At 38.3% G+C, this 11,162-nt stretch overlaps 1 protein-coding gene across 3 annotated transcripts in view; it reads right to left on the bottom strand.

Moving 5' to 3' along the window:
• The window catches only part of LOC131672505 (protein DDI1 homolog 2), a 659,212-nt gene extending 652,652 nt beyond the window's left edge, over positions 1-6,560 (bottom strand). For all 3 annotated transcript variants that reach the window (XM_058949779.1, XM_058949788.1, XM_058949771.1), the window contains exon 1: positions 6,346-6,560. The gene's annotated coding sequence lies outside the window, so the exon portion shown is untranslated. The remainder of the gene's footprint in view (positions 1-6,345) is intronic.
• Between the last annotated feature and the right edge of the window lie 4,602 nt (positions 6,561-11,162).

The following is an 11,162-nucleotide window of genomic DNA, read 5'->3' on the forward strand; positions in this document are numbered from 1 at the left end:
ACGGACTTACCGCACCGGGCCGCCTACGATGGCCTGATCGTCGAATACGCCGATCTCGCCAAGCCCTCGGAGAAGGGCGCCTCTCTTCAAGGCACTACTGTAGTGCACCGCATCGTCACAACCGGACCCCCAGTCTTTGAACGCCCACGCCGGCTGGCGGGCGAACGCCTGACTGCTGCCAAGGACACCATCGAGCGCCTTCTGCGACAACGTGTCATCCGGCCGTCCTCGAGTCCTTGGGCAAGCCCCTTGCACCTCGTGGCGAAGGCCACTGGGGGCTTTCGAGTCACGGGCGACTTTCGACGCCTCAATGCCGTCACACTGCCGGACCGGTACCCACTGCCGGTCATTGAGGACCTTCTGGAGGAATGCGACGGATGCTCCATCTTCTCAGTCGTCGACCTGCAAGAAGCTTATTTTCAGGTACCTATGGCTGATGAGGACATTGTAAAAACTGCAATCACGACTCCGTTCGGCCTGTACGAGTTTCTGCGCATGCCTCCCGGCTTGAGGAATGCATCACAAACCTTCCAGCGGTTTATGGACTTGCTGCTGAGGGACCTGCCGTTCGTGCGAAGCTACCTCGACGACTTGTTCGTACGATCCTCTTCTCACGAGGAGCACCAACGGCACTTACGTCTCCTTTTCGACCGACTACGGGAAGCCGGACTTTCCTACAATCTGGAAAAATGCCAGTTGGGACTTCCACGCGTCACGGTCCTCGGATACGAAGTCTCTGCCGGCGGTATCAAGCCGCCAGAAAGGAAGATTGAGGCAATTCGGGACTACGCCAAGCCCATGTCGCTCAGAGCCTTGCGCCGGTTCTTAGGCATCATCAACTTCTACCGACGAAGTCTGCCTCACGCTGCGCACATTCAAGCGCCACTCAACGAGCTCCTACGGGGCTTACCCAAGGGAAGCCGACGATCCCTGGCCTGGAGTCCAGGAGCTGACCAGGCCTTTGAAGACGCCCGACGCAGTCTAACGAAGGCTGTCGAGACTACCTTCTTGTCGCCGACCGCGCCTCTTCGTCTCGCCACGGACGCATCGAACTCCGCCGTCGGTGCTGTCCTTGAACAGTGCCCCCACGGAGAGTGGCAACCTATTGGTTTCTTCTCACAGAAGCTGACGCCTGCTGAGGCCCGATACAGCACCTACGACCGAGAGCTACTTGCCATCTTCCGAGCCGTGCAGCATTTTCGGCGCATCTTGGAAGGTCGTTCCTTCATCGTGCTGACGGATCATCGCCCGCTGACCTTCGCTGTCAGTCAACCGTCTGCAAAGGCGTCCCCGCGCCAACAACGACAGCTGGACTTCCTGTTGCAGTTCGACATCCAGTTTCGGCACGTCAACGGCTCGGACAACGTCGTGGCCGACGCCTTGTCCCGAACGCTCGAGGACGCCACGCCGCTCGATGCTCCTACCGAGCCGTGCACCTCTCCCTTGCCCTCAGGCGTACAAGACGCCGCCTGCGCCACGGTCGACATGCCGACTGCACTCAGCCCAGAGAACATAGCCAAGGCGCAAGCTTGCGACGACGAGCTGCCGGGCATCGCTCACAACAGTTCTTTGAACCTCCAACGCCTGCACCTCAACGAAGTGGAGCTGCTATGTAATGTTCACGAAGGACGGGTCCGACCGTTCCTGCCACGCTCGCTCCGCACTGCCGCCTTCAACGCCGTGCACGGTCTCAGCCATCCTGGAGTTCGCGCCACAGTCCGCGCCGCCGCAGAGCGCTTTGTGTGGCCAGGCATACGACGCGATGTCACATACTGGGCTCGCAGTTGCCTTCTATGCCAGTGCGCCAAGGTCTCTCGACACAATCGCGCGCAGCTTGCCTCTTTCCAGGAGCCCAGCAACAGGTTCGAGCATGTTCACGTGGACCTGATCACGCTACCATTGGTGGGGAAGTACCGGTACTGCCTGACCATGATCGACCGGTTTACCAGATGGCCCGAAGCAGTCCCACTCGAGGACATGACTGCGCCAACCGTCGCAAAAGCCTTCCTGTCCACCTGGATCGCTAGCAAGGGCTGCCCTGCCACGATTACCTCAGATCAAGGGACCCAGTTTGAGTCCGCTCTCTTCGCGGAGCTGACTCAGGTCTCCGGAACTTCCAGGATTCACACCACGCCATATCACCCCCAGGCGAATGGCATGGTGGAAAGGTTTCACCGTACGCTTAAATCAGCATTAAGGTGCTCTCCGATTCCTTGGCCTGAAGCATTGCCATTAGTGCTTCTTGGCCTGCGCAACTCTCTTAAAGAGGACCTGCAAGCTTCTCCAGCGGAGATGACCTTCGGCACCACGCTTCGTCTTCCTGGAGACTTCTTCATCTGCAGTAACCCGCCTGCCGATCCCTGCTCTTTCGTTGGTCGACTGCGCGCAACCATGAGAGCGCTAGCTCCTGCGCCTGCCACGGACCACTCGCTTCACCGACCGTTCACCTTTAAGGATCTCGCCACCTGCTCGCACGTGTTTCAGCGAGTCGACGCCCTGCGGAAGCCACTCGAGCCGCCTTACACCGGGCCACACAAGGTCGTTCGGCGCGTCAATGAAAAGGTCTACATCATTGACGTCAACGGCACCGAAAGGGCGATCTCCACCGACGCTCTCAAACCGGCGTACCTCAGCAAGGCCACTGCTGACGCGCCAGAGCCACGTCCAGCCTCAGATGCACGCCCAGGGCCTCCGCAGTCTCCAGCGGTACCTCCAGACGAGGTGCCTTCACCGAGCTCACTTCAAGCGCCAGCAGAAGCTTCGCCACCCGCAACGCCGATGGCGCAACCACAGGCGACACCATCGACTAGCGTAAGCTCGCAAGCGCTCGTCACGGAGCCAATCATCAACCCTCTGCCACCTCCAGCGGCTACCACCCGTCGATCCTGCCTCAGCAATAACGACGCCGCCCGGCCACGGCATCAGCCCAACATCCTTCGTAGGGTCAACTTCCACCCGCTCACCGCGGTCGGTTCTAAGGGGGGAGTAGCTGTGGTGTCTCGCACGAGGCCGCTACTCACACCACTTGGTCGCCTGCGCCGCCCGCAGCGCTGACAGCCAAGCAGCGGGGAAGTAGCTGAGGGGGGCACTCAGGCGCTGGAGGGGAAACCAAGCTCATTACCGATCGGAGCAATTGCTCCTTCTTCTCTTCCTGGACGCCGAGCAGTCAAGTCTCTCGCGTCGCGATAAACTGATTACGATTGCCACGCGGCAAGTTCTCTCGCGCCACTAGAAATTGATTTATTACGATTTCCACGCGGCAAATTCGTAGTTTCGCTTTTCTCGATCAATTTTTGTAGCTCCCTTCCGTCTTGTCGAAATCTCAAATTTAGAATAAAAAGATAAACTTTGTAAATTGGCCGTTCAAGATTCTTTCCATCCTCCCGAGTCCGCATTTCAGCCGTTCTACTTGGAAAGCCAAAGATATCGGAGTTTGAATGGAAAAGGATCATTTTGTCTTTGATCATCGATATCTCAGAACCAAATGATCACACAGAAAATTAAAGCTATCACAAATTTGAATATATTCTCTAAAATAATCGGCCATTCTTCATTTTTCAATAAAAAATATTTTCCGTGCTTTACATAAACTTGAAATAACAAAAAAAAAGAGCTTTTGGTGAATTTTTGGAAAACCATCCGTTAAATTAACGGTGTCTTGAAAATGAATAACATTAAGTATGCTTTTTTCAGTTCAATATACCCACAAGAACCTTCCATAGTTTAACTTAAATCCATAGAGTCGTTTCTTTGTTTTAGTAGATTAAATATTTGAAAAATCGAAGAATCACTTTTTTGTTCTTAAATGCCCATAATCTTAAAAAAATGGAAAAATAAAAGAACAATTTTTTTAAACATTTTAATAATTTTTATAGTTAACCCTTAACTTGCACACCTCATTTTAGCCACGTAACTGCTCGGTGGGGTAAATCTACCCCAGCCCAAAAAACATCGAATAAATCAGAGAATTTTAGATATTTTGCTATGAAAATTTTTTCTAGTATATTTCAAACCTTTTACTACAAAGAAAAATATTCAAGTTAACAATTTTTAATATTACACACACTGAAAAAAATTGTTGAAAAAAAAAAAAAATAAATTTTATTAATTGTAAAAAATTGTCTGGGGTAAATCTACCCCACATACCAGTTTTAAAAGGGTTAACCGCGTTTGATTGTGTAAAAAAAAATATTTTTATACTTTCAATTTATTAAAATTACAGGACATGTAGGAAAACAATAATTAATTTTTTTTTCAATACGATTCCGTTATAACATCCTCTGATATAACTTATTAATTTTTAACAAAATTCTACGTAGGGTCCTTCCAACATAAAATATCATCTAAAGGTAAAATTTTCTGCTGATTTCAATCTGGAGGTCAGAAGTAGGGATTCCTATTTAAAAAAGAGAAAATTAACTTGAAAAATAAATTTGTAGTCAAAATTAAGATCATCGTCAAGTTTATCAATGACAAAAATATAAACTTTGACTAAAATCTGAAACTTTTTCCCCTATAACGCGTTCCATTTGAGTTTTTGGACAGTCCTGGGACTATTGTAACATATTATTATATTTCTCGGCATAGGTTATGGAATCCTATTAAAATAATTTTTGGAAATCATATGAATAAACAAAAAATAAAAAATTACATTTACTACGAACTATTTCGAAATGATAATTAACATTTTCAAATTTATTATTTTACTTAAATATATACTACTATAAATGTAATAAAATAAAAATTTATAACTCGTATACATTATACATGTACTGCGCGGAAAGCGCGCGTGCTTGCAAATATGTGCTATCTCAAAATTTCAAATGCTTGGAGAAATTTATGACACTTCACAATATCATATGATTCATTACTTTAAAAAGTCATGTAATTTCTTAAATGATTGATCATATCGTTCATAATCATTCATCATGTCGTTTCTTAACTGGCTGAAGTTAATTATTATTTACAATCAACTTTTTGATAAATTTAATAAAATTTATTTCATTAATATTAAAAATATCTGGATCAACAACATATCATTAAAATGTAGAAGGCCGATCTTGAGTTTTTAGCAACATATCTTTAGTAAAAAATAAGAAATGACATATTCTAAATTATTGATCAAAATTTTCTTGTTTCATGTACGAAATTCTTGCAAAAATTAAAGTATCTTCCTCAAAAATGAATTAAAAAAAGGAATTTAGTATGACAAAAAATTATGTCAATTAGAACTTTTCATTGACAATGATTCCTTATCACTAAGATAGATAATAACCCTAAAAGAACTATACACCATAAATATATTCATTAAGTTTTGAAATAAATAGTTAAGTTTAGCTAGACTTAAGTATTCAAAAAGTATTGAAATGGATATACAAATCAAATTTATTCAAAGCCGTAATAATAAACTTTCAGTTTATTAGTAATAATAGACTTTAAGTTTACAGTAGACTATAATAATAGTAGTAACAGCAATAATAAAAAAGAAATAATACTATTAATAATAATAATAATAATAATAATAATAATAATAATAATAATAATGATAATAATAATAACAATAATAATAATAATAAAAATAATGATAATAATAATAATAATAATAATTGTATTAATATTTTAAAAAAAGATTTAGTAATATATTTATGGTCAATTCCTTGAACATGATTTGAGAATCACCACGATGGAACATAATAATTTAGAAAACGATAATTATAAATAATTCAACCAACTATATATTAAATAAATCAAATATTTAGTATGAAATCTTATCACTGATATATCACGAAACTCAAAAAATATAAAGATAGGATTTCTTTAAGAATATAAAATAATGGTAATTTTCAAATTTATATTGATTTCATGATAAAGTATAGATACCGTAATAATAAATTGGCTTTATGCGCATAGATCTTGATTGATCCATGGGATCGATCCCATTGATCCTTATATTAAGCAAAGTTTAATCTAACAAAAATAATTTAAATAAATATAAAATTACTAAATTATACAGTAAAATGAATAGAATTATATTACAACATATCAAATTCTCTCTAACAAATTAAAAATAAATTCCATTAGAAGACCTATAAATTAATTTCTATTATAAATAACAACTCTCTTATATAGTAATAATACATAGTATAATGCAAAATTATGTGAGAGTTAATGTTGTAGAAAATCATGTAAGTCGATTTCAAAGATTAAAAAATGTCAATACTTGAATTGTTTGCAAAAAATACTATATAGTACGATAATAATAATTAAAAAGCATATTATTTAGGTTTCATAAAAAATATATTGAAATATTGAAAATTTAATTAAATGAAGATAAAGAGCTCAGACCTTGCATTTAAATTATATATACATTATTTTATAAAACAACTTTTTCTAACTTTTCACATTAAAGAACTTATTTATCAATTTCTATCTCTTAGCAATTTTGAGCATATTTTATTTAATTTTTGCGTATCGATCACGAATGTGAAATTATATATTCAATAAATGTATTTTCCCTCATCACACGAGAAATAAACAATGACAAATGAAAACACATGAAATTTAAATTTTCATTTCAATTTAAGGGTGATTGCAGGAAGATTGAAACATTCAAGGTGAGATTAAATCTGAAGTTTCCCCACCCACATCAATTAAGCAGCCAAAATGAGCTCCATCAACTTAGTAATCAAAATTGTTAAATGCTTATAAAAAAATTGTTTTTGAAAAGATTTTAAATACTTATTTCAAAAATACCACACTCACAATCTTTGATCGATTGATTAAGAAGATATTCAATGACTACGCGGTTGCAAATGGAAATATTTAATCTTTTCTTTCTTCTATAAAAATAATATTTTTCTTAATTCTGAAAATATTATTCTAATGCTCGTAATTTTCTCGTATCAAAATTCTTTCTTTTCTAAATAACTATTATAGAATCGCATTCAATGGTCGCAAAGAAAAAGGCGCCACTGCGCGTGCGCATAACTTATTGAATTTCAAGAAGTTTTCGGAAAAACGTGTACGTTGGCCACGAGTCATTACATCTTCTCATTTCATTTCATTTCACTACATTGATTTAAATAAAAATCTGTTGGTAAGATAAAAGTGACAGTGTACTACTAACAGACTTTTTCTTCTCAACTAACATCTCAAAAACAATTCTATACTTTCTAAATAAATTATAATTTAAATATCTATGAGCTAACCTATAATCTGAGTTATTCAAGGAGCTCGCCCTCCGGGACCTGCTCTTACGCAGTCTCAACATGGACAACCCTAATGATATGGATCCCCCTGACATAAATTTATACACCCCTCCGAATTCACATACTCAACCAATTATTGATAACACCGAAATGTCACTCATCCAACCCCTCAAACACAACAGAAGAACAAAAACACAAAAAAAGACCCCGCACACCTACCTACCGACTTCCAAAGAACATAAACAGACACAAACTCCCACACATAGACAACTCACCCAATAACCTTCCCTCCCAACTCAATTTATCTCATAGAATAGAACTACCGAAAATCTCTGAATACACTAGCGACATTCCGCCCCCATATAAAATTATCCTCCAATCATCACAACATAACGACAGTACTATTAAATCAGTCCAATTAGCCGGTAAACTCATCCTCATTTTCCCAGACAATGCCTTCGATGAAATTAAATCTTCAGGCAAAGATAGATTTATCATTATTACCCATAAAAGGAAAATTGCAAATAAACTGCTAAAAAATGATATAGAAATCTTAAAAAACAATAATTTGGAAGCAATAGTCCCCCACTACTTCGTTTATAAAAACGACATACTCAAAGGTATCCCCACAAATTTAACCGAAGAAGAGATTCTTCAAAACATAAATATCCCTATACACTTTAAAGGCACTCACCCCATAAAAATACGTAGATTTAACAAAAAAACATCAAATAAAAAAAATTCAAATCAACCCACATACCTTCCTATCGAAACCGTCCAAATCACCTTCAAAGGGCGTATAATTCCACACTTCATCTATTTATTTAGATTTACCTAAACTTAATATTGAAACATATATTCTCATCATAAGGCTATGCACAAACTGCTATCGATATGACCACACTAAAGCTATCTGCAAATCAAATAATCCTAGATGTCTATATTGTAGAAACAATCATCCCTCTGATATCTGCCAAGACAATGTCAAAAAAAATAACCCCTCCTGCCTTAACTGTCATTAAAATCATCTTTCCACAAATAAAAAATGTCTCACCAGATCTTTTGAACAAAAAATACTTTTTATCTCTATAAGAAAAAACAAATCTATACAAGAAATTTAAACAGAATACAAAGAAATAGAAAAATCTAAATCTCATTTTTCTAATTATCCTGATTTTCATAACTCTCTCACTTACGAAGAAATATCTCAAAAAAATCATTATAACTCCCAATCAACTCTCTCAAATCACCCCCTTCACACCCCCTCGCCATCATCTTTTCACAATATAAATAAACACACACTCTCATACTCTCAAATAACTTCAAAAAAAACCCACAAAGCACTCCTATCTCAACCCACACAACGAAACCTTGCTCTCCTTACCCCAAAGATCATCTAAAAACACTAATAAATCCTTGTGGTAATTACAATTTAAATCCTAAAATAACAGGTATCACCCATGACTTCTCACAACAAATTCATGAACACGGTGGACTATAAATATTCATTAAAAATAACATCCCTTTCCAAGAAGAAAAGATATACCACTCCACCTTCAAATTAGCATCCCTTTCAATATCAATTCCAATCAAAAACAACTCCTTTTCCCATAATCATAATAACAATAATTTAAATAAATTACTAATTAGCTCACTCTATCGTCCTCCGAACAACAATAATGTCACCACTTTAAGCGAATAGAGACAGTTCTTTAATTCTACTTCGCAGTTCCAATATAAACTCTTTGCCGGAGACTTCAACGCTCATCACTCATATGGGGCTCCAACAAACTATGCAAAACAGGAGAAAATCTAAATGACACCCTTCTTGAATTCAATCTTTTATCTTTAAAAGATGGAACTTACACCTACTATCGCTCTCCTGAACATGAACATGTCTCAATCGCCAAACAAAATCTTCCTTTTTCCACCCACCCCAACATGATCTCATCACCTCTTCACCTAACTATTGTTTCTTACAACTTATACACTTCCTGTACTTGGGAAGTATATCCAGACAGAATAAACAGTGATCACTTTCGCATCCAGACCCACTTATTCCTACAAATACAAATAGTCCCCACCACATTAACTCATAAAATATACCAAAAAGGTATTAACTGGCAACATTATAAAGCACCAATCTCTAAACATCTAGAAACATATAAAAAAGAAATAGATAACTCAGACTTTCAACAGAAATACAATTTCCTTAGTAACCTATGCATCCACACTACCAATCAACTCTCCAAAAAACACTCATCAACTAATAATTCTACATACTTACACTCTCTACCCCTCCCCCCCTCCCCCCGATATCAAAAAATTTTATCAACCTCACGAACCTAACATCTACAATAACTTCAAAGTCAGACCCCTTAAAGCCCCTTGATGGGACGATAATTGCTCCCAATTAACAAAATTACGACGACAAGCAGGCAATGAATTACTTAAAAATCCCTCTTACTCTAATTTAAAAAAACTTAAAACCATCGAAAAAAACGTAGAACATTCTTTAAGAAAAATTAAAATTAACAAATTCCATCAATACATTGGAGAAAAATTTTCAACATCAACAGACATTAAAAAAATGTGGGATACCTATAATTGCTTTAAAAACGTTAGAATAAAACAAACAAAATCTTACTCCCATAACATGACTTTAACCGAGAACTCTAAAAAATTTGCTCAAGAACACTGTAATGATCTAAACCTATACCCTCTCTTCCACGAACAAAACAACTCTTTCCAAACCTCTGACAATCAAAACTCAAATAACTCAGAAAACCTAGATGACCCATTTACCATAAACGAACTCTTAATAGCCATAGAATCTACCAAAGATACTTCTTCACCAGGTCTTGATCAAATTGACTACAAAATGTTAAAAAATACTTCCAACATGTTCAAATCACTCCTACTAGACTTACTCAACCAATTCATTCAAAACGGCATAATGCACTCCAACTGGAAACAATTCCTTATCATCCTTATACCAAAAAACTCTAATAACAAATTCAGACCAATCTCTCTAGCTTCATGTATCTTAAAATTAATCGAAAAAATAATCAACATGCGACTAAATCATTACATAGAACAAAATAACTTAATCCCAGAACCCCAATACGATTTTAGAAAATCCAAATCCTGCCAACATGCCCTAGCACTCCTCATCACTGATTACACATCAATAAACAATTAGGTCTCGAAACCTGCTGTACACTAATCGATATTAAATCGGCTTTTGATAAAGTAGATCCAATTATCCTAAACCATATTTTAAAAGAAATAAACATTCCCTTCAAAATTCATTTACAACCTCATCACTAACAAGCAAATACTTTTCACAATCGAAAAAGATTTATACGGCCCACTTTATTAAAATACAGATGTTCCTCAAGGATGCATCTTATGCCCTTTGCTCTACAACATTTATGTTTCAGGTCTTCATGAAGTTGTTTCTCCCTTAGTTTCTACACTCATTTAATATGCAGATGACACTATTATTTACACCGCCAAAGACAACATCCAAGACTCTATACAAATCTTTCAACAAAGTCTAATCTCAATTAATAGCTACTTTAATTCCATTAAATTATCAATCTCTCCAGAAAAAACTCAGTTTATCATATTTAACCTTGCCAATTTTCTCAATGTCAAAAATTATTTTCTCAACTTCAACTCCCATCAGTTACTCCCTTCTCAATAAGTACAATATCTCGGCATCCTCCTTGATCATAACATCTCCTGGAACGAACACGCCAAATACATTATTGGCAAAGCTAGTAAACACTTAAATTTATTAAAAATTCTAAGATGTACCTGGTGGGGCGGCCACCCTCATATCCACCTAAAAATCTATACTGCTGTGATAAGAAGCACTCTCGAATATAGTCTATTTCTACTTCACGTTACTGACCCCTCCCTAAAATCCAAAATAGAAAAAATTCAAAA

The sequence above is a fragment of the Phymastichus coffea genome, unplaced genomic scaffold (assembly GCF_024137745.1).
Source record: "Phymastichus coffea isolate CEN01 unplaced genomic scaffold, Cenicafe_Pcof_1.1 PCOF00012, whole genome shotgun sequence".
NCBI classification, from domain to species: Eukaryota; Metazoa; Arthropoda; class Insecta; order Hymenoptera; family Eulophidae; genus Phymastichus; species Phymastichus coffea.